Source organism: Dermacentor andersoni, chromosome 7 (genome assembly GCF_023375885.2).
Source record: "Dermacentor andersoni chromosome 7, qqDerAnde1_hic_scaffold, whole genome shotgun sequence".
NCBI lineage: Eukaryota > Metazoa > Arthropoda > Arachnida > Ixodida > Ixodidae > Dermacentor > Dermacentor andersoni.
The window spans coordinates 75,532,864-75,558,289 of record NC_092820.1 but is presented as its reverse complement, the minus strand read 5'-3'; the positions used below and the strand labels follow the sequence as shown (position 1 = coordinate 75,558,289).

General features: G+C 45.1%; 1 long non-coding RNA gene across 3 annotated transcripts in view; it reads left to right on the top strand.

Annotated features, from left to right (window-relative positions):
* LOC126526864 (uncharacterized) overlaps nucleotides 1-15,645 on the top strand; it is a 56,065-nt gene extending 40,420 nt beyond the window's left edge. For 2 of the 3 annotated variants that reach the window (XR_011895432.1, XR_011895433.1), the window contains exons 4-5: nucleotides 7,230-7,325; nucleotides 15,559-15,645. This is a non-coding gene — a long non-coding RNA (uncharacterized lncRNA). Of the gene's footprint in view, nucleotides 1-7,229; nucleotides 7,326-9,878; nucleotides 10,036-15,558 lie in introns of those variants that run through there. The other variant, XR_011895434.1, reaches the window with a different exon arrangement.
* Nucleotides 15,646-25,426: the final 9,781 nt, after the last annotated feature.

Sequence of the window (25,426 nt, the reverse complement as noted above, 5' to 3'; positions counted from 1 at the left end):
ACCGCGACGCCATTTGTTCGATGAAAATAGAAACCTCTCCCGGTTTGGTGCAAATTTTTAAACCACGGAGCAACAAAGCCAGAATTGTGCTTAACGAACTATATGTGATTACTTGTTACCAAAACATTCTTGCAATTTCGTAAGTTACCGATTACTTCTTTTACAAAGTGACGCTCACTGTACTTCAATTGCATATTCAATTGCCCGTTATATGTAATCAGTTACTTTATTGAGGAGACAAGCCTTAACAGGCGACGCAGCTTTAAACACATGGATGTTGCAGAAACTGCCGAAGAACGCATGTGGTAGCGGCACGTAGCTACCCGATGTGCATGTTTAGAACGGCAAACCCAGGCGCTTAACATTAGACAGTTTTAGTACTGCACCATGAGGATACGTGCGCAGCACGCAAGCGCTTTGCGGAACGTAGGAGCACATGTCACGTTAGGCCTTTTAGTACCGCGAAATGCCTACGTACATGTTCTATTCTAAGCAGCCGACAGGTGCTTCTGTGGCAGCAACGGAAAAAGCCCTTTATTCGAGGGTGTAGCTTACTTTTTTAGATAACGCTGCATGCCGGTCAAGCACACGTCACTCAAGGTACAATCCTATCATACAGACTGGCCGATACATAACGTTCCTTCCTCCCTAATTAAAGCTACACGCGTTTCTTTCCGGGCTTGTAATTGGAGGCTTGATAGCGACCAGGAGGATGCCTTGGGTGAATATTTCTTCGCAAATGGGCCTATTCAGGTGATGCCATGGTTGATGCGGTGATACTTTTAGGCTGCGCTACTGAGTGTCTTGCCTCAGGCTGTGATGCCGCTTCCTTAGTTGAAGTGGAGTCATCTAAGCAAACATCCGCAAGCTGCTTTGCAGTAGCACCACTAATGATGGAGTCAGCAGGGCGATTTTCTTCCGAGGGTGTTGATAGAAAATCTCTCTGAATACGGGCACTTGGAGTGCACTCTCGATGCGCTTCTTTTGCGACGTCCGGATGGAATGAAGTCTTTAATGCCGAAATCCAGCTGGGCCTCATGTGGCCGATATGCACAAAACGAAAATGGTCACCGACTTTGACTACAAACATAGAGTCGCTTACGCGTTGCACTACGACAGCTTCCTCCCATGACAGGGTTTCCCCTCTCGTAGTCTTGACGAGAACTGTGTCACCGGCTTCCATTTGCGGTTCCTTTCCTCGGCCCTCCTTGCGAAGGGTGGTGTCTCTGTCTTGACGGCTGCGCATATCCTGCACAAAATTTGGCTTCAGGAGTGAAAGCTTCACTCGAGGTTGTCGTTTCAGGAACAGCTCAGCCGGCGTTCTTCCTGTTACGGAATTCGGGGTGTTCCTGTAAGAGAGCAAGCAGTCGTTAATTCGTTGATGCAGAGTTCTGTTTTGGCCTGTTAGGTTATCGTGAAGCACATGCTTGAGTAGAGTGACTTTTGTCGTTTGACTTAGCCTTTCTACTGCCCCGTTTGATGAAGCATGGTACGCTGGCGTACGCGTGTGTCAAATCCCGTCAGAAGAGGTGCAATTGGGGAACTCCTGCGCAGTAAACTGGGGTCCGTTGTCACTGACCAGTTCCTCCGGGTAGCCATACGTTGCGAATATCTTCTTGAGACAGTCGATTGTTTTTGACGTCGTTGTAGTGCGGAGGCGTTTTGCTTCTATCCACTTTGAGTAAGAGTCTACTAGAAGGAAGAAGTTGGAGCCATCCTTCATAGCGAAGCGAAATTGACATGGGCTCTATACCAAACACGGGTCGGATAAATCCATGGATGCAATGGTCCTGGTGCCTTCGTAGGCATGGTCGTTTGGCACACTCTACATCGACGGACAGTGTGTTCAATGTACTTGTCAATCAATGGCCACCAAACAAACTACCTAGCAAGTATTTTCATTCTTTGCATTCCAGGGTGCTCTTCCTGCAGCAATGTTAATGCTGCTTCTCTAAGCTCATCCAGAATGGTCACTCGCTGGCCCCACGTGACACAGCCTTGCTCGTACGATAGTTCCTTTCGACGAACGTAAAATGGCTGAAATTTATCATTTGCTCATGAGAGGATTTTGTCCCAGCCGACTGCGAAAAGCTCAACTTTGGCGTTGTCACTTCGAATGCAGAATCAACCTTTTCTCCGAATGCTGGTACTGGACATGAACATCTGGTAATAGCTGTATAGAGAGCAACTATCTTTGCTCACCTTGAAAGCATAACACGTTCAGTGGACAGAATATCCAGCATGGAACAGTTCAGCTCTGGTAGAAAGTTTCTAAGGCTTACAGCATAGTTATTAGGGTGCGCAAAAAATTTTGAACAACCAGTCGACATCGGCCAAAGAGCTTTCAACCACAGTTCAACATGTTGATAGTGACTTCGCAAGTGGCGAACGAAAGATAGACTTCAAGGAGTAGGTGACAATCGTTCAGGCGGAATATCCTAAATCATTGAGGAGTCAATTAAACAGCTGCGACCAAGACGACTCGACGTTTCTTGGACTACTAGGCAGCGCTCACGGTAAGAAAGCATACTGCAGAGTTAAACATTTCACTTTTTCGCCGAACTACTATCGTTTTACAACGCACTCTATCTGGCAGGCTCACATGGGCGTTATTCATTGTAGCGTTACAAAACGCCGGCACAAATTTATGAGCGTTTTGGGAAGGTCAAGAACGTGCCTCTACGGCACTCTTCATTTGTACGGTCAATGGAGCCTCATGTTGGAAGTTGGTCGAAAACATGGCAACAACAAAAATTGTGCAGAAACCATCGACGATAACGATCAATGAAAAAAGTAGTTGAGCGGTGGTAGAGACAAAGAGAAAGAGCGAGATACATCGTAAGAGATCCATTCTCATTATTAAATAGAGGATGCGCTTGAAGGCGTAAAATAATGCAATTAGTATCAGTTGGCAATTTCACCAACTTTCGGTATCTTTGTCTTCGGTGTCTTTGCCTGTTTGTCTCCATCAAACCTACTTCATAACTCGGATTACTAGGTAGTCCTTGTTCCGATGAGTAGGCCGTCGGGCTACTGTGCTGAGGGAACGTTTGAAACCTATCGTCGGACCAACTCGGATCACGAGGTATTTGACACTAGCTATTTACTGCACTGCATCAATGAACTTCCTTCACGCACACTTGAATCAATGTGCCTGTGTTACCACATGTGAGCTGCTCTTCGTTGACCTTCTTTCAGCAAACTTCTTTAACCTGGTATGTTCCACTGAGTATGTGCCGCTCTTCGATAAAGCTCTACCACGCCAAATAGATATGCACCACTCTGTTACAGCAAAGCTGTTTACCTCTAAACCCTGTAGGGTTTAGAGGTAAACCCTACAGTTAGAGGTAGAGGTGTATATATGTATATGTATGTAGCGGTCTCGACAGCCACCTTGATTACGCATCGTTGTCACGTTGTGTATCTTGTAAATATTGTAAATACATCTGTATATGTCAATTCTGCAACGTAACAAATCGGTTAGAGGCGCTGGGAACCCACGAGAAACGACAACGGAGCTCCGCAGTGGTCGTCACCTACGACTGGACAACATGGCAGACGAAACAGCATCCGACATGGCGCTGCCTACATCGATGTCTACAACCCCCACGGTTGTGCTGGCTCAGCCGCGGGATCCAAAAACGTTCCGAGGCACCGACTACCACAATGTGGAAGACTGGAGCGCCACGTACGAGTGTGTAAGTGCTCACTACAAATGAAATCCGACGATTATGTAGTTACCTGGCTATTCTGACAATCTGGGTGGTATGACAATCACGAGGAAGAGATTAACGACTGGGACACGTGCAAACAAAAGCTGGCGAAATTATTAGGTCGTCCCACAGGGTGGAAGAGCACCGCTAAGCAAGAAATAGCGACCCGCGCTCAGACGTCCACAGAATCATACGTGTCTTCCAGGACGTGTTGGCTCTATGGAGTACGGCGCAAAGCTAAATGGCTGAGTCAGACAAGGCTCTGCATATACAGAAGGGGATCACTCACAATGTTTGCTTTCAATGTGCTAATGTGCGAAAATTTTGAAACAGTACACGACATCATAAAAGAGTGATTGGTATGGGCAGTGCTCGCATTGTCATCGCGGAGCGCCTAACGACTATGTTGTTTGTGTTTTGAAACAATGCCCTTACGACGTTATACTTGGCTTGGGTTCCCAGCGCTCGTCTTGTGTCCTCCCTTGTCCGTGTTTTTTGGCGCTGTTTTAAACATGAATGATCCGCACCAACTAGCTCGCACCCAAACCCTTCCGAGTTGGCTTAGACAGTTTATCTTCCCATTCAGCCCTCTTTGATGGCTCGTCAAGTGTCATTCTGGTTCAACTGCCCCACGGCTAATATAGCCCCCCAGTCAAACAACTACAGTTATGCTCTCCCGAAGACATCCACCTGTCACCTCAAGCCGCTACGTACGTTACTTTACTATCATTCCTATCTGTTCCTGATGGCGTCTATGTACTACGTCTCACTGCTCACATACCGCTTGAAAGAAATTAGGCCGTTCCCCATACCTTGCTTACTGCTACAGGCAATCAGACTTCGTTCCCTCACTTTAATTTTAGCTGCTCGTCTCAAATTTTTCCTAAAGGCACGTTTTTGGGCGACATCTTGCCTGTGAACTATTGCGAGATAACGGCTCTTGGCGCCGACATTCCATCGCCTTCTACAGGAACCTCCGATTCATCGACTCTCACAGACGAACTTAGCAAGATGATTGCACCTGATCTTCTCGCAGAATCTGCTGACCTTCACCGTTTCATGGAAACTTACCACGGCATTTTTGACCTTGACAGCCGCCCTTTAGCCGAGACATCGGTGGTCACCCATCGTGTTTACACTGGAGATGCAATTCCGATATGCCACCGGCCATACCGTGTTTCACATACTGAATGACACGTGACAAGATGAGAAGTCGATAAGATGTTGACAAAAGGCGGTATAGAGCCATCTTGCAGTCCGTGGGTGTCCCCTGTTGTCGTTGTCACGATTGTCACGAAGAATGACGACAGTTGGTGCTTTTGTGTGAATTGCCGACACCTCAACAAATCACACGCAAGGATGTCTAACCATTGCCGCTATTGATGGGTACCGTGGCCTGCTTGCACGGAGCCAAGTGCTTTTCATCGACGGACCTCCAATCAAGCTATTGGCGAACCCTGATAGATAATATGGACCATGAGAAAACTGTCTTCGTAGCATCTGACGGCCACTGCCAATCCAAGGTTATACTGTTCGGCCTTTGTATTGCCCCAGCAACCTTCCAAAGAGTGATGGACTCATTATATTGCGGCTATAAATGGTCCAAGGGGTTGTGTTATCTAGATGGTGTCATGGTCCTTTCAGTAACTTTCACGAGCCATCTAACGCGTCTGTCGGTTATTGCTGTTTTCTGACGCACCGGCCTGCGATTGAGCTCATGCAAGTGCCATCCTGAAGTTGTAAAAATACCGTTCGGTGCCGCGGGTGTTAAACCCGACCTTGACAAGATTCATGCTGCCGAGAACTTTCATGTAGCGTCTTCCGCAGCGAACCTAACAAGCTTTATTGGGCTATCCTCCTATTTCCATCATTTTATCAAGAACTTCGCCGAAACCGCTCACCCACTCACCGGCTTAATAAAGAAAGACGTTGCTTTCACAAGGGTATTGATCAAACCAAAGCCTTCTCCTTCCTCCCATGCTTGCTTATGCCCATTGCTCAGGCCAACCCCCCATTCCTCGCTCATTATGATCCATCGCCCGCCATTGAACTTCACATGGATGTTAGTAGCCATAGAAGTGGGGCTGTACTTGTTCAATGGCAGCGCGACGCAGAGCGTGTAATTGCATTCGCCAGCCGCCTCCTGTCACCCGTCCAGAGGAATATTTCAATGGCCCAATGGAAGTGCCTGACGTTCGGGCTGTTTATTCCTTTTTATCTTAACAACCACATGTGTACTTTCAGTTCAGTTTCCTGCACAGTTTCTTTTTAGGGCGCGCCTGAACCCAACTTCATCCGACTCCTATATTAAACAACGTTGTGAATATGCCAAGCGTACTTCGGAAGCTGTGTTAAACAGTTCAGAATCTACTCCTCACTTTTTTTTTCAGAGCATACTGCCACATCCTATATGGTCGCCGCGGCTATGTGCCACGCGATGAAAACGACACTGAATTAGTGCGCGGGTAGAAGAACAGAGACAACGACATCGCGTTGACTGCTCTGATGAAGTGCTCTACACGTCCTCTAGACCAGTTTTCCCGTCTCCTACTAGGCAGTGACAATATGACATCCTGTGGAAACACTTGTGCCCAGGCGAGAAAAATTATTTCCTCAAGAAAGGTGTATCCTTCGTGAAGAAGTACTTGCGGATTACGCTAGGCCGACGCCTTGTTTACCACACTGAATTCCAAGGCGCTTTTAACAGAAGTGTAAGGGGAGCTGAGTTTGGGTCCTCTTACCTGCGCGTACAACGCACGTTGACGAGCTCTGTTGACTTGCCGAAGGCGTTTTTCTGGCAGGTATGGTCCACCATGTTACGAAGCTTCGGCTGCTGCTACTAGAGATAATGAGCTGAAACAGCTCCTGACAGAGTAAGAAGGCCTGAAAGCATTTTCGGATCATTGGCTCAAAGAGAACCACTGTGAACCGAAAAGCATCGCCGTGAACAAAGCGAAGCATGGCGACTTGCTTGAGGAAGATAATTTGGTTATCGATGACAAGTACCGCACGCGGTATTTGAATTATTGCAGCTGCAAGTATAGATTATGGCAAAAATACAAATATATCACGGAAATCACGGTAAAATTCTTTGCGATTGCCATGAGGAACGGACGTTAACCATCCTCTTCACGTAAACAGCAGCGCATATCCGTTCTGTTAAGCTGCTTTACCCGCATGACATTTGAGCCAGTAGCTGCACCTGGATGATTGCTGGAACGTCTTGTTTTATGCGCCGCTCAGACGACAATTTCTGATCTAATGCGCCCCTTTCGAGCTTCTTCACGCTTGTTTTCTTCACCTGTTTGTTTTTCCACTAAAACCAGCGCACCTTTACGAAGTGTTGGCTCTCTTTCTTTCAAACACGTCAGTCCCAGTACACGCTTAAGTGTGGTGTGTATATTTAGACATGTGTAACGAATGAGTCACTAACTGACATATTGTCCCACATATAATTTTAGCATCATACTTCTTTAAGAAAGCAATTAACGTCAGCATTCATTGCCATCTTTATAGAAGACCCAATGACATATTGGAAAACAGAAGAACTACTAGTGCACCAAGATCCTGATAACAAGTGTGGCGTGTTCAAAATTGTCAAGAGAAAACTAGGTAAGCAATCTTGTTTGTCGGAGAAAAAACATTTAGATATCTGGATATAGTCGACATTTATTACCTCGAGGTTTCAATCTCTTTATGATTCATCTATGTTTCGATGGGTACGCATACAATGCGCAAGCAATGAATACATGTAGTATTTGGAAGCAACTAATGATGTTTGGTGGTTTTACTAAAGAATACCTAGTTTCCATGACTGAAAAAAAAAACAGGCTGCAAGTTGTGTAAGATAAACAGGAAAGCACGGTTCCAACGACAATTTCTTCACCAATAGGCCAAGGAAACCTCTAAGCAATATTTTTAAAGCATCCCTATTAACGCAATCTTGGCGATATTAACAGGAAAGCAATTGCTTCGCTTAGAAATAAGACAAGTGTCACAAATAAAGCACCGAGGAAATTAACGGGCCTACAGTAGTCTGCACTGCTTTATAAATAATCATGAATTCAAACATTGGCGCATAGAATGTTTACGATTTCTTAAGGAAGAATTCAACCAACAGGCAATATTCATACTAGAGAAAAGTTTTACGTTTGCTCATTGCGAGAAAATTGGCTGTAAGAATTGCTGCTCAAAACAGCCGCTATGGAAATTTAATCACCACATGGTGCAATAATGTACTAGTACCAGTCAATCAATCTACGTTATTTTAGAAGAACGGAAATTTTTTTGTAGGACAACAACAAAATACTGTCACTGAGCACACTTATCCCCTCAACAGTCTTTTTATTTACCCAGCGCCTTTTTCTAAAATTTAATGTAGATATGTAAACTTATGTGTGCCAGACTCATTCCGCCTACACCTCTGTTCTAACAATCAGCAGAACAAGGAACCCTCTCAGAAGGACAGAGCAATAGCGACAAAAAAATCACTCAAGAACGAGTCACCGCGAGTATTCCACAAGTCATCACACATTGTCCCACAGTCGCAGTAGCATCCGGAGTCCCTCAAGGGTCTCTTCTCGTACCATTGCTTTTCTTAATCTATAATAATGATATTAGAGCTAACATGAATTGCAATATAAATATATTCGCGTAAGACGGCGTTATTATCAGAGAAACTTATCATTACAATGATCATATTAGGTTGAATGATTCCCTAGCTGATATAGCTAACTCGTGCTCTAAATGGCAGATGTAGATCAAGACACAAAAGTTCGCCATCATGATTGCAACCAGGAAAGCGGCATCTTCAATCTTTATAGACGCAATTAACGGCAATCCACTTAAAAACGTGGAAAAACAAAAATGTCTAGTGGTTACATTAACCTAGGGGAACAAATGTTATAAACATATCAGTAATATAATCTCAAGGGCGCTGCGCAAACTATTCTTCTTAAAATGAAGCCTGGCACTCGTAGCCACATCAATGAAGCTGCTAGCCTACACATCAGTTGTAAGGCCTGTTCTCAAATAAGCTAACACATTCTGGTTTCCGCATACACTGATTAACATCAGCAAATTAGAATGAATGCAAAGGAAAGCTGTGAGGTTCATTCATAACAAATATATTTGTGCAGACCTGCCAACAAATCTTTTAACCCAGTCTCGTTTGCGGACGTTATACACAAGAGTGAAACACGCTAGCCTAAAATACTTGTTTCAACTACTAAACAACAACTCTAGGATAGACATCTCCAAATATATTTAATTTTCCCAGGCCTGACCTACACGTAATAAGCATGCGCACACATTCACATAATACGCATGTAAAAATCACACATTTACGTATTCCTTCTTTCGGCTCGCAATAGCAGAATGAAACCAACTTGAGGTTACTATCCCTATATTGAATCATTATCTGAATTTATTTCACAAAAATAAATAAAAATGTGCGTGTAAGAGTGCCTGTGCATGCAGGCCCATCTGCACAAATTGCTTCGTGCGTAGGGAAATTTTAATAAACTTTCTCTTTTACGATAGTTTATTCGTTTTCCATAATGAATCTCAAACGCTCGAAATTTAATTTTAGCAAGTTTTAGTAGTTGCCCCTACCTGTGTTATATTTATTTTCCATTGCCCTTTCCCATTAAGCTCCTTGCTTTTTTTCGTTTTTTTACTATTACATTTGAACTTATCCTTGTAGTGCTTGTATAGTGTGTATACCTTGCACTGCTCATTTCAAGTTTTGTACAACCTGTACTTCGTTTGCCTTGCACTGTACAGATGAATTATGTACAGATGAATTTGAGCAGATGAACTGCTCAAATGCCACGGTATCGAAGGAGAGCAGCAGTATTTAAAATAAATAAATAAAAAATAAATTAAACCACCAGTCCACAAGTTTAAACACAAGCTCAGTACTGTCTGTAAAGAAAACGCTGCAAGAAACAAAGAAAATCTATGTCACTATGTCATACACCAGAGTATAAATATATATTGAACCGTCAGAATAAAAGAACACAGAACAGAGCTAATGGGCTCTATGTTGGCACACGTTTAGCAAATGTATATAGAGGTTTGAGTAAGTGCAAATTATGTCATAAAATCACCTTTCAAATGATTTTTAAAGATCCTAAATATTCTTTATATTCTCGTTTCTCCAAGAAAGTCTACAAATCCACGCACTGCTCGTACTTGTGATGGTTCTGATGGCAGCACAAACAAGAGGTTTCTCAACGACAGCGTCTTTCTGTCGAGTCTGCAACTTTCATGAGTGCTTTTGGCAGCTGGCTGAGCATTTATTCGGCAAAGTGCGCTGCAGTGCCTATAGGATGGTAAGATCTCGAATTTGCCTAGACTTGAGGAGGGAACGGAAGAAACTGGTACATAAGAAGCTTATCAATGAGTTAGCGGTAAGAGAGAAAATAGAGGAATTCCGGATCAAGCTACAGAACAGGTATTCGGGTTCAACTCAGAAAGAGGACTGTAGTGTTAAAGCAATGAACGACAATCTTATGGGCATCATTAAGGAGTATGCAATAGAAGTCGGTAGTAACTTCGTTCGACAGGATACCGGTAAGCTATACCAGGAAACGAAAGATCTGATTAAGAAACACCAATGTATGAATACCTCTAACCCTACATCTAGAATCAAAATAACAGAACTTTCCGAGTTAATCAACAAGCGTAAGATAGCTGATATAAGGAAGTATATTATAGATAAGATTGAGCATGCTCTCAGGAACGGAGGAAGCCTAAAAGCAGTGAAGAGACTAGGAATAGGCAAGAATCATATGTATGCGTGAAGAGACAAAGCCTGCAATATCATTACTAATATGGATAAGGTAGTTAGATAATATGGATAAGTGCCTGAGGAGTTTTGTGGAGATTTATACAGTAACAGTGGCATCCACGACGATAATGGAAGAGGGAATAGCCGAGAGGAATTTGACATCCCACAAGTAACGCCGGAAGAAATAAAGAAAGCCTTGGGAGTTATGCAAAGCGGGAAGGTGGTTGGGGAGGATCAGGTAACAGTAGATTTGTTGAAGGATGGTGGGCAGATTGTTCTAGAAAAACTGGCCACCCTGTATACGCAATGCCCCATGACCTCAGGCATACCGGAATCTTGCAAGAACGCCAACATAATGTTAATCCATAAGAAATGGGACGCCAAAGACTTGCAGTATTATAGACCGATCAGCTTACTGTCCTTTGCCTACAAAGTATTTACTAAAGTAATCGCAAATAGAATGAGGAACATCTTAGACTTCTGTCAACCATCCAGGCAGGATTTCCTAAAAGCTACGCAACAATAGACCATATTCACACTATCAATCAGGTGATAGATAAATGTGCGGAATATAGCCAACCCTTATATATAGCTTTCATTGATTACGAGAAAGCGTTTGATTCAGTCTAAACCTCAGCAGTCATAGAGGCATTAAGGAATCAGGGTGTAAACGACCCGTATGCAAATGTACTGAAAGATATCTATAGTGGCTCCACAGCCAGCGTAGTCCTCCATAAAGAAACAAACAAAATCGAAATAAAGACAGGCGTCAGCCCCGGAGATACAATCTCTGCAATGCTATTCAAACAGCCTGTTTCAGGAGGTATTCACAGACCTGGATTGGGAAGAATTGGGGATAAGAGTTAATGGAGAATACCTTAGTAAGTTGCGATTCGCTGATGATATTGCCTTGCTTAGTAACTCAGAGGACTAATTCCAATGCATGCTCACTGACCTGGAGAGGCCAAGCAGAAAGGTGGGTAAAAAATTAATCATCAGCAAACCTAAGTATTAGCCTCGGAAGAGAACGGCAGTTTACGATAGATAGCGAGGCACTGGAAATGGTAAGTCAATACATCTATTAGGGCAGATAACGACCATGGATCCGGATCATGAGACTGAAATAATCAGAAGAATAAGAATGGGCTGTGGTGCATTTGGCAGGCATTCCGAGATTATGAACAGCAGGTTCCCATTATCGCTCAAGAGAAAAGTGTATAACAGCTGTGTCTTACCAGTACTCACCTACGGGGCAGAAAATGGAGGCTTACGAAAAAGGTTCTACTTAAATTGAGGATGTCACAACGAGCTATGGAAAAAAGAATGATGGGTGTAACATTAGGGGGGGAAATCAGAAGTGAGGAGATTGGGTGAAGGAACAAACGCAAGTTAATGAAATTTTACTTTAAATCATGAAAAAGAAATGGGCACGGACAGCGCATGTAATGAGGAGGGAAGATAACCGATGGTCATTAAGGGTTGCGGACTGGATTCCAAGAGAAGGGAAACGTAACAGGGTGCGGCGGAAAGTTAGGTGGGCGGATGAAATTAAGGAGTTTGCAGGGACAACATGACCTCAATTAGCATATGACCGGGGTAGTTGGAGAAGTACGGGAGCCAGGCTGATGATGCTGATGCTGCTGCTGCTGATGATGATGATGTGTTCTATCATCATCACCAGCCTGGTTATGCCCACTGCAGGGCAAAGGCCTCTCCCATACTTTTCCAACTACCCCGGTCATGTACTAGTTGTGGCCATGTTGTCCCTGCAAACTTCTTAATCTCGTCCGCCCACCTAACTTTCTGCCGCCCTATGCTTCGCTTCCCTTCCATTGGAATCCATTCCGTAACTCTCAATGACCATCGGTTATCTTCCCTCCTCATTACGTGTCCTGCCCATGCCCATTTCTTTTTCTTGATTTCAATTAAGATATCATTAATTCGCGTTTGTTCCCTCACCCAATCTGCTCTTTTCTTATCCCTTAACGTTACACCTATCATTCTTCTTTCCATAGCTCGTTGCGTCGTCCTCAATTTAAGTAGAACCCTTTTCGTAAGCCTCCAGGTTTCTGCCCCGTACGTGAGTACATCTGTTCTATACCTGCTTCAAATTCTTTACGGGAAGAAGCTTTTCTGTCCTAGGGCTATAAAACGTCAAATTACTCTACTCTTCTTCCCAATCGCCAACGCACGCTTCGGTCGGTGACCCGCAACGTGGTTTTAACGACCCGATCAAACAACCTCTTCCTTTATTGGAGGTGACTTGTTTGCTTTGAAAGCGAATAGCATTGCCTACCTTGATAGGTTTTTCTACCTTATTGCATGAGAAGAGGTCAGGAGGGCGCACATGGGGAAAGCTCTTCACTAGGTCCGAGCTAGCGCATTGAAAGTACACAATAGGATGAGGAGGGCGGCGCAGGTGGCTGCAATTGGTCCGCTTCTCCTGGCTTAGCTTGCGGCAGCTGGATGTGAATCGTGGTGCAGTAATGCCGTATAATAAAAAAACAGCAAACACCAACCCCAAGCTGAGCGATAGCCTCCGAGTTTGGTGGATCGTGGACGCCGAAGTGGGAAGTAGTGCCGCCTATGTGAACGTCCAAAGTAAAATTTTAACGGCGCGCCACGGCGACGTTCAATAGGCGGTGCGTTGTGAGTACAGCCTCGGTCCACCGTAGCCTTCACAGTGCAAGCTATTGAATAAGGAGTTGGAGCACCACGAATGATGGGATCGAATGCGATCTATCGTTGGAAATATAAGTTAGCGTTTGTTGAAGCCACCGAAGCACTTATTTATGCACTTATGAAGCACTGTTGCAAATTATTTCTGAAATATTCTAACTTGATACGCATTTCTCGACATCGATAAGCAGTGTTTCGGGTCCCCTCTATATACACAGCCTCCAACATCTACTTTAATTAACAGCAAACGATGTCACGTACGAACCTACGCAGAGCGCGTATCCTTGCAGGATTGGGCATTTCGCATGTCGGCACGCAATGCTGCGTAGAAAGTGTGACTATCATTTGGGCTTGAAAAAGGATGTGGATAAAAGAAAGAAGCAAACTAAGCATCTCAAAACAATTATTCAAACCAGCATTTTGTGCATATGAATGTTTCTCTACAACACAGGAATAGGTATGTTCAAAACAACAGACTTTATATGTCCTATAAGGCAAAAACGCCGGTGTTCTCCTGACCGAGCGATAACAATAACATAATCATCAGTGACATCTTGTATGACGTCAGTAGTCACACAAAATTAATGTTATAACAAGTTAGAGTATGGTGATTCAAGGTGAATAAAGTGACTAAAAGTGAATTAAAATGGATTAAGGTCAATTAAGGCTGGTATAAACTTAAGTAAGGTGCATTAATGTACAGCTTTCACTGACACGACATAGTGTATGACGTCATATATCATGGACGTAACCATTTAATTAGAGAAGTCATAATGCCTTCGTATTCAGACCACGTAAGGTTACTTAAGCGACTGCCTGGCGCTCTTTGGCCATACCTCGCCCTTGCGCCACTAAACACCGCACATTCATTTATTCGAGTGAGTGTCATTTTTTGTTCCGGTGACGAAGATATCGCTAGGCGCAAGACGCGCTCCGTGTGCGCGAGAAATGTTTTCGTCAATCTTATATAGCGAAATAATATTGCCTAATGTGATTGCATGCGTGAAGCGAATAGTGGTGCATATTCTGTGGCTAACGTGGTCATCAGCAATTATGATGGAATGCACAGTGAGGCATTTGTAAATATCTGACGTGCTTGTCCTGTAGAATTTCGGTGAGCGAGTAATGTGCTCGTGGTTATGGTTGTTCTTTAAATGTCGCTAGTTTCTATGGAAAGAAGTTCGCCTAAAGAGACATTAGAATTCTATTCAACATATTTTGCACTACCTTGTTTAAAGGGGCACTAAAGTTTACTATGAAGTCAAGTTAAAGTGATAAAGCAATGCCGTAGAATGTCTAAGGCGTCAATATAATCGCGAAGAGAGCTTTAGTAACCGAGGAATCGAGGTAAATGCATGACACGATTTGCGACCCTCCAGCGACATTGCGGTACTAGCCCGATGATAAGGGCACTCCTCATCATAATTTATGTGACTAGTACTCAACTACTCGCATTAAAAAGATCGTTTCATTAGGTGTTAAGACGGAAGAAAATACTGCTTGTTTACTTCTGTTCGATTCTAGGAAAAAATAACATTTTGACGTTATCCTTCAGTAGTATGGGTGGTCGAAAGGTTTCGTTTTAGCTCGACTCTGCGCGCTCGACTCTGCGCCGCGCGCGCTTTGGAGTTTCAGTTGTTTCGTTATCACGTCGTGCTGCACTGGTTATACTGGCTCGTGAAACTTGCACTTGGAACAAGCAGCGAGAATGCCACGTTCATGTGATGTCGTGGGATGCGTGAACGGTCCGGGGAACTTGACTAAGGGCAGTTGCAGCGGAGAATCCAGTTACTTATCACTGTGTGACAACAAGTGAACCTCTCCGTTCGAAGTGGTTAAGTGCCTTACCTCTGCCAAAGCGCGTTGGCAAAGAGCCGAAAAATCGCATAGTGTGCTCGCTGCACTTTCGTCCAGGGGAGTACGAGTTCAACGCTGATTACTGAAGTCGTGCGGAGTGCCTTTCAAAGCAATGCTTTCCCGTAGCGCTGTTCTGTCGGTTCTGTCGGCGTTTTGCGCAGAAAAGCCGTAGCGCCGTCTGCGGGCGACGTTTTACTCACCGACGGCGCAGCGTCACTATGACACCATGACGTCACCACTTCTTGATCAGAGGGCGGGCGATTTGAAATACGCTAGAGGTACGCGGACGGTTCAGAATGTATTTCCTCTTAAAATAAGTCTCTTCTTCGTAGCTTCTTCGCATGAAACGAGCGTTTCGGGGTTTCTGTGATGGTATTTCAACAGTTCACGTTGACTTAATATTAACCTTTAGTGTCCCTTTAAGAAATGTTTCAGAACTCAAAAAAAAAAGATGAAGAAAACAGGTGTTAGAGATTTTCTACTTCTAATGGGGTTTGTCCTTTCTTCATTCCACAGGTCTTAATATGATTACAGTTGAACTTCGCATAAGAAATTCTTCGGTACATGAAGGCCCCAGTCAAAACTGCACGGATGTATATCTTAGCAGTAAACGGAAGAAGCAGGAAAGCTACGGCTTGTATACTTCGGACTGCCAGAAAGTAGAGGAAGACCACCAACATGAATTTTGTTAAACGGGCAATAAATTGAGTTCGTTGTATGATCTCCTCTTCCGTGTGCTTCGTACTACTTTGGAGTAACACGCTTTATTAACTACACATGAGCGCTATATGGCGCACGTTCCGTGCGGCCTTCCTTCCGAGATCGGCGCACGCAATCGAATTGCGCAACTGCTGCGTCCGCTACTTCAACTGCATGGGTACTCGCAAGATCGCTCCACTTGTCGCCTGAAGATTGCGTCGGAACATCGCTACCCTGTCTTGTCCATGAATGTAACTCGGCTAGAGAGAGACTAAGTGCCATTTTATTGCTTCAGGCATTGCAGTAAACCTATGAAAACACATTTTAAGCAAGAAAACTGCGTTTGGGAACATTTCACCAGACGGAATAGACGTAGCGACTTGGTGAACGTTCATAGCATGAGGGCAATTTACTGAGGCGAAGACTGGGACAAGTAGGAACAGCATATGCAAGGACTCTCAGCCACTTTTTTATTGAAAAAAACTTTAGCACACATACATACCAAACATTAGTGAACGATAAGTATGAACGCACCACGGAAAAAGCACAGAAGTTCGCTGTCTGCCTCGTAGCATTCCCATCTCGCTCTCTATCGCCGCGCATTGCCGTACAACGTAGATGCGCCTCCCTGTTGTGTGACACGACCATTCTGTCTCGTCATGACGAGCCACTGGCCCGCGGGATCACTGAAGCCTTCCTTCTCAGAAGGAAAAGGTACACTTGTGTTAGTAAAAGGTCCATTGCTTGCAGCAACAAAGAAGTTGAATATCAAGCTGGCGAAAAAAATTGTGTAAGAAGATTTTATGCCTCTTATTCAGAACCATCGATCGTACTATTTTTTATATTTTGTTTCTCATTCGCGACCGCGGTACTTTCCTATTCTTCAAGCATTAATTTTTTTATTGTGATAGCAATTATGTACACGAACACTCGAATGAGCTTCCGCTGCCGTCGCCTCCATTTCCATTGGCATCGGCGTCGCCGTGATGTTCTGTATAAACTCCAAGCGCGATATCCACGCGGAGGCTCGCCGTATGCTGTAGGTGCGAGAGAAAGTTTGCGTGGGTGAGCGAATAAGTATGGTGGCCTGATGCGGTGCTTGCTTGACGCGCTCACAGGGGACGAAGCCGTGGTGTGTGCACGCATAAAGGGAGTGAGTGGAGATCTGCGTGCGCTAAAACGGGTGGCGAGCGGGGAGGATGGGCAGGTTAGTACGGGTCTCCTCTTCCACTCTAGCTGCGGCGACTGCGCACGGCCGCACGCTTCCTATATTGGAGGTGGTCTGCCTTGTGGTCCAAAGCTAGTCGACCGGATCTAGCTATGGTGTACGGGTTTTTTAATACTGAAGACTGATCAGCGTAGATTTTATTATTGCATCTTGCACCATATCTTTAATAAATATTTTTGTAGAACATCTTGGCACACGTTAGCTGGGACACATGGTATAACCCTTGTACGCTGACTGACAATGCACTTCAAGTAAGCCTACCTCTGTTATGCGTCACAACATTTAATTTCTACATAAAACGTGAACAAACAGGATCGGCCCACATGCCCCGGTACCACCTATACCGCTTAAAAAAATAGTGCTATATTTACTGTATCAATTGCTTCGCTTTATCTTCATTGATTTAGATATTGGGTGTGACTGGGAGACGGCTCGTTTTCGGCAAATCCTCCAGAATTCATGGGTTGTGCCACTGGAATATGAGAGGCCCCAATTCCATAAATGTAGCTAGATATCCGCCATACTTTTCTTATGCACCTACCATCACCATGTTCTCCCAACAAGCGTCATACATTGCCTTTGTCCTGGTGGCATGGCTACTTTGATGTTTTCATTTCGGCATAGCTTGTGAACGATGCAGTGCAATAACACCAAAAATCAATGATAATAAAAATTATGTGCTTTGTTGTGACGAAACATAAACATTGCAGGAGAATTCACTGTAGATTTGATGACAGTACACACACTTGTGCGCATCGCCGTTTTTCGTACGGGATTCCATCCGCCGCTTCACTAAAGTTATGCTGTACATATGTTCCAATGAGTGTGTTGAGTCTGCATCACTTTTATTAGCATTACTATTCCTTTAGTGCTGTGCTTCTACTAAGTGAGAAGTTCCTTGCTCTATTTGAGTAAGTGACTTCATTGAGCAATTAGTGACTCAAAGAATCGTGCTGCTACTAGCTGATTCGTATGAAAACACTTCATATAAAACACTCCATCAGTGCATTCTATACGTTAGGGACTATATAATGAAAGTCAACAACGTTTAAGTGAAATTTATTGAAACATCTCTGCGGCACAGAAAGCCCGAAAAACTTGTAGAAGATTATATTCCCGATGATTCACAATAATTCACGCTTCTTGCTAAAGCTAAAACATTCATAAATACTGATCCATTTGCAGGTGCGAATGACGGCACCATGAAAATGACCGCAAATACTCATTATAAATGACATAGCCGCACGGGTAGTGGCTGCAATTGAGGATGCCACTTCACTTTGAGGCACAGTAGAAAACGCGACATTGCGGCCACACTGGACCACCCTTCAAAGGAAGGAGAGCCTTCACCCACACCCCAAGAACTTTTGCCTAAGTGCACACAAAAGGCAGAAATTATACACATTGCATTTGGAAAGAAGAGTCTCACCCCGAACTTCACATAAGCAAGTGTGCTATGAAAAAAATTTTTACATAGAACTTTGTTGTATTCACAGCGGCTGTCGGCTGCTCTTTGTACTGTCGACTACAACATAATAATATCTTCAAGCAGACCACGAAAGACAGTGCATGGTAAAATAAAACGCCATCAGGTACGACAGTTGGACTACCCTATCACTGTCCTAGATTAGATAGAGAATCACGGATAGGTGTCTCAAAAACTATTTTTCAGAAGTGTCCCGGCTGTTAAAGGAAGCCTAAACTTACATTAACTTCCAAGGCGGCGCAGGTCTTGACATATTTCTTTGACAAACCCACTTATTATACGCTCTTGTGAAGCAAAACATGTGTTGTCATGTTTACATTTCATTGCAACGTACCAGCCTATAAGAGTGCTGGACTGTGGCACTAACCGGTTTAGAGAATCATCCACCCCTACATGAAGCTTCAGCTGAAACAGCTTCAATTGCTAAAAAATTATGGGGTTTTCCGTATCAAAACCACGATCTCATTATGAGGCACGCTGTAGTGGGTGACTCCGACATAATTTGAATGAGGTGGGCTTCCTTAACGTGCACATAAATCTAAGTACACGGGTGTTTTCGCCCCCATTGAAATACGGCCGCCGTGGCCGGGATTTGATCCCGCGATCTCGTGCTTATCAGCCCAACGCCATAGCCACTAAGCGACCACGGCGCGTGTCGAGTGCTGAAATTCAGGATTCCAACAACTGAAACACAATGTTACACAGTAAGTTTTGTGAACAGGTCTTGCACGTACCTATATGAATATTATCCTGCAGTTCTCATTCGTAGTGCCTATAACTTTGATGAGCATTTAGAATGAATTCTCTGGCCAGTTCATAGCTCGATCTCAATTGCGTTGTCTTCTTTCAATAGGCATCTTTTAATTCTGATAATTATTCATGCCACGCCGGATTGGCGGCCATTAGAAAAAGCTTTAATGAACCTTTTAGTGTGCCGGAAGCTTTTACGTGTTTGTCACGTTCGTGATCTCTTTACTCATACCACCAGCCCCAAACCTTTCCGTCGGGTCTAAAGTTCGCCTAGCGACGCATTTGTTCAAGCCATCTGCTAGTTGCCTCTCCACGTTAAGTTCAAATTGCCGACCTATTCCAGTGGGATATAGGAAAATTTCAGTGTTAAAGGTTGCCCGTGACGTTGTGAGAAACTATTATATGATATCTACAAAAAGTCATATCCAGAATTTTTTTAACATGTGTCAGTCATGACTTTAAGAGAGTTTAATAAAGGGGGTGCCATTATAAATGTTACGATTAGATGTCATGAAACTCAGGGAATAGACGTGAATAACCCCTACAGTGTAGGCTTGACATGGTGAGCCCTATATAAGTTGAAGACATGTTTGAGACTTGAATAAACAGTGTGTGCAGGTTAGTTTTTTGAGTCAACCAAATCTGAAGACGCTTACAGCAGGAAAGTCATGGCAGGACCCAAAATCGAAATAATTCTTTTGATTTCTGTGTTGGTGGCATATCAGTCGTCAGGAACCCATGAAACTGAAGTGCACCAAAGGGATATAAAAAAGGTGAGCAATTCTTTTTATAAGGAATTGTGTCAACTTATAGTAGCTACATTGAAATATACAGAAATATTACGTTGGGATCTCTGGAATGTAATATATAGGTATATACAGATATACAGGCAGCTGGTTGTCATAGGGGAGTGCTTTCAATTTCCCGCCTGGTGTTCTTTTACGTGCATCTGAAGCACGATGCACGAGTGTTTTCGCATTTGACACTGATAAAAATACATTGAGGAGCCATTCCACTCTGTGAAGATGGGTGACCAGCGAAGCTGTAGCACATCCCACAAGGAAAGAGAGCGGTAAATGTATTTATTTTCATCATTTCCTAATTGCAGTTGCGATAGCTTTGTGATTACGGGGATGTACAATGACTGGTTCGGTTACAAGCTTGGACAGAATCTTGGTTAAAGTTAAATTTATACAAGACTGTTGTTGAGTATTTGAGTGACTTGGATTGGGGTGATACTTAAAGCTTTTCTAGCATAAACCGCGTGAACCATTTCTTGTCTGGTTTTGAAGACTCCACGTTGATGTCTCCAATGACGACCGCAGGGATAACGTCACCACGGCATCCATGCATAGTCCCTGGTAATAAACTTCTCCACATCACATGATATCCCTGGAGAGACATGCAAAGTAGATATCACAATTCCGCCTTTCGTTTGTAGGGCAAAGACATTCATCCCCACAGCCGTTGGCATTGTCCTCTTGCGAGTCAAGAGGACAAATGCACAGACATTGTGTCCTTAGCGTATATGGAAACGCCTCTTGCACGTGAGTCCACGTGCTGTTCCCAAACGACTCGACGCTAATGGAGCTATGAGCCATTGTGTGTGTTTTTTTTTTTTTTTGCTTGCTTACGGGCGTATGAGCCATTGCTTCCGCCGGTATGAGCCACTGATGATCCCAGTTTTTGACATGCTGTTCTCTATGTTGTATGCGTCATTACAAAGAACGCGCAGCAAGGCATCCATTCCTGCGCTGACCGAGAGAGAGCGAGAAAACATTTATTTGTCACGAGATTGGGCGACTTCCTCGCAGGGTGAAGCCCTAAGTCCATGGACCCATTGGCTCGTGCCACTCCGCGTGTGGAGCAAAGCCCAAAGTATATAATTGCACTTGGGAGTGTCCACATCCTCAGGGCTACTACCCTATTCCTGCGCATTCACCTTGTTCCTGGGAGACTGCGCTGACCAGCTCAGACCTGCAAGAGCAGCGACGGCTGATCCTGCACTTTGCTCCCGCATCCCTAAGCGTTCTCGGCATAACCGAGTGAACGAGCACAGAGAAGGATGAATGGTCGAACGCAGAGCGTATACGCAGGTTTTAAAAAACGGCAATAGCAAGCAGAGCACGAGGAGGAAAGTGGGGGAGGAGGGTGGAGTGGAACCACGAGGCGGAAAGCGGAAGAAGAGCGTATGACGAAAGCGTGCGAAGAAGAGCACAGTGCAGCGCAAGACGGGCTCTGCTGCGACGACCGCTACGAGATTTCAAAAGTAGCGCATCGCCATCGGTTTGCCGATGGCATGCGAGGACCCCGTCCACCTATACCACATATGGAAAAAAAAGCGCTGCATAAGCGAAGGTGTTTCTGCGGCGGCTGCTACGAACCGCGCCTACCCTTCATCCCTGCGGTGGATATCGCCATCTCCCGATTCGCGAGGCAGTTGCACCACAATTTGGACCGTTTGCAACGTACCGCATGAGACAGATTATCCGCACTAGCCAATATGTCGCGAAATTAAACACGTAGAGAGCGGTGCTCAAATTTCGCATTCGGGATTATTGTAATGGTCAGCGAACTTTTAAAGTATGGTTTTCGCTGTCTTCTTTCCGGGGTTTGATAGAGCTACAAAGGCTGGGTTGCTTGGTATCTGAACTAATATTCTTGTACATATGTCCACCCTTTTGTTCAAGGCGCCGCCATTTTGCGATCACACCGCCGTGTATCGTCTGGCGTCACGTTAGTATGAGGCATCGCACTGGAGGCTGCACAACGCATATGCTCTGGAAGACCAATGCCAAGTTTTTGCGTTTCCCTGAGGCGTCTGAACAAGTTCTTGCGATAGAGAAACTTCTTAGCGCGTCGTTACTAAGCTTTGAGCTAAGGTAAAGCCGAAATATCGAACCGTGACGGGTCTTAAAGCGCTCATCACGATCGAAATAAGACGGGAGTCAAGTCTGAATATTTTCGATACGTATTGTGTGTCCAGCCGTATACTGTCTTAAGGTAAAAACAATCGGAGGTGTGTCCGTGTACCATGCGTTGTGCCGAACAAGCTTACATAGCAATCCACGTAACAAGCGAAGCTCCGACAAAATATGTTTTGCTAGGTTTCCTGCTCCTAAAATTTTCGCGGTACGATTTTCTAAGCATTATTTATCTGGCAGCCAGGCATCAAGCTTCACTATATAAGGAACTCTAAGATAACTCGACCGGAAGGGTGGTTCATATGGGGTGCTCAATAAAGCGACCTGGTGATAGTGGCCGTGAATATGCCACAATCAACCAGACGCACGTGACGCGTTGAAAGATGCGCACTCTTAGGTCTCGAGTGATGTCTGTGCAAGGGCTCCTCGCCTACTCGAGAGAGCAAAAGGAAGACTACTCTGTGCAACAGTATTTTTTTTTTTGTCTGATGTGACGCACTGCGGAATGCGCGGCATGGACCAGACAGCTTGCCGGCGAGATTCAGAAGCACGGGAGAGCCCATGTGAACGCCTACATTTTCTTTTGCACGCAATGTTTTCATAATCCGTCCCTGGTCAACTTCCACTAGAACGTTAGTTGCTAAGCACGATAATCTGAGAACACATTTGAACAGAATAACTTTTACGTTCGTGCACGAAGATTTCTTCGTTTATTTCCACTACTTGGCCGACTCGAATACGCACCCTTTGTTCATATTCCAGTTTGATCATGGGTGCCTAGTTTCTCGTTGTGCGCTCACTGGAAACAAGATATTCTGAACATGCACGCGATAAAGCTGCTGGCGTCCAGTGCCTTCTGTTTTTACTCGCGAATACAAAGAGGACGTTTGCATGCAAACGCAGGCGCGATGTCCACAGACTGGCCGCTGCTGAAGATGCTTCATATCAGAAAGTTATCTTTGCAGCCGATTACAGCACAGTTGTAGTCCATTGACGTTTAATTATCTGACGTCGCAGAAAGCAGAGACTGAACACATTAGAATCGCACAAAGTCCCAATGACACCGCTACCGTTCCAAGCTGTAGTTGGGAGAGACCACGATCTTTAAATACCAGGGCGATGAGGGGACCGGCGCTGCGCGCTGGTTCATGGGTGCGTTCGCCCTTGCCGAATGAACGGTCTATGGGGTATATTAACTGTAGCAGAAGGTTTAATCATCGCCGGTGGCATGCACCACAATTGTGCTTCTAGAACTAGGTTATTCTACAAGTCGTGCAATATTTGCGTGAGTGTTGGAAGTGCCTAAGTAAGTAATAAAATATCACCAGTTATCTTTTGAAGTAACTTATTTACGATAAATATTGACATTCGCAAATTGTGTTCGATGAGGTCGCAAGTTATGTCCAGTTTAAACGTATTCTGAAGATCACTCCATATTGCAGGTATATTAGTACATTGCAGAATTCACTTATCAAGATGTATTTACAGTATTTACAAGATAGACAACGATGCGTAAACTAGATGGCTGTCGAGACCGATTCCACCTCCGCATGTCAAGTCGTCTTCTTCTGACGGGCGCCACTCTTGGTTGCTCCGTACAGAACGCCCGCCTGTAAAGGCGCCGTTTTGGCACTAACTATAAGGGACGTAAACTCGCGGGAAAGTAAGGCTTCTGTCGGGACACATGCAGAACGTCCGTGAAGACTTGCGAGCTCAGTGGGCCGATCTCGTAGCTCCCATCGCCAAGCCGTCGCAATATCGTGTAGGGCCCTGTGTAGTGCGGCTGCACCTTTTCAGATAAGCCGAAGCGGTGACAGGCTGTCCATAGGGGGCCAACGGAGTCAGAAGAAAATAGAAAACCCCGATGTTGGCTGTCGTACCGGATCTTCGGTGTGGTCTCAGAATTAGTGAGCCGGAAGGCGGCCATCTGGCGTGCCGTGTCAGGCCGGGCGAAGACGTCTTAAGCATAATCAGTGGGAGTGAGTGTTCGTCGAGGGCGGAAGCAGTGTGTCAAAGGGCAAAGAAGGTTGGCGGCCGAACAGGAGGTAAAAGGATGAAGAGCCAGCTGCCTAAGAACTATAGGCGAAGGTCGCGAAGGCTAGCGTGCAGTCCCAATCACTGTGATCGTCAGAAACGCACATAGACAGCATTTCTGTCAACATGCGATTGAGCTGCTCCGTCAGTACGTTTGTCTGCGCGTGGTAGGCGGTGGGAAGCTTGTGCTCGGCAGAACAGGAGCAAAGTAGGTCTTCAACAACTCGGGACAAGAATGAGCCGCCGCGATCAGTGAGGAGCCACCGGGGTGCGCCGTGATGGAGGATGACGTCATTTAAAGGGAAACCTGCCACCTCAGTTGCACAGCTTGTGCGCAAAGCTCGCGTGATCGCGTACTGGGTCGTGTAATCAGTCACGACAATGACCGACTTAACGCAAGATTTCGACATCGCAAAATGGCTGAGCACATCGAGACCGACACGAAAGAATGGTTCTCAGGGGCACATCGATGGAGTGAAGGCGTCCAGCGTGCTGGACAGCAGGTGTCTTGCGGCGCTGGCAGAACGCACACGCTGCAACGTAGCAGTGCAGAGAACGGTACAGGCCTGGCCAGTAGAATCGGCGTCATACGCAGTCGTAAGTACGCGAAACACCGAGGTGGCCTGTAGTAGGGCCTTCATGCAATTGGTCAAGAACTGATGTCCGAAGATGGCATGGTACAAGGAGTAAAAATTCTGGTCCGTCAGGGCATAAGTTTCTACGGTAGAAAGCGTCGTCGCGGAGCACAAACTTGCACAGTGCGGGCTATGAATGCCCAGAAACGAGATGATCGATGAGAACACGTAAGCAGTCATCACGCCGTGGCTTAGTGCGGATGTCGTGCAGATCAGGAGCGACCAGGACGCAAGAGTCGGTGTGATGCTCATAATATTCCGGGCGGTCGACAGGATGACCGGAGAGGCAGTCGCCGTCCTTGCGCAAACGGCCTGGCTTGTATAAAACAGCAAATTAATACTCTTGGAGCCATAGCGCCCATCTACCCGATCGTCCAGTGGGGTCTTTAAGTGAGGAGAGACAGCACAAGGCGTGGTGATCGGTAACCACGGAAAATGTGCAGCCGTACAAGTAGGGGAGAAATTTGGAGACTGCCAAAATTAACGCCAGGCACTCCCGTTTGGTGATTGAAAGATTCCTCTCGGCTGGTGACAGGAGGCAGCTGGCAACTACAGCCCCAGTTCCATGGCCACTCGCATCCGTGTTAACTTCAGTAGCGGCAGATGGATCATAATGAGCCAGCAATGG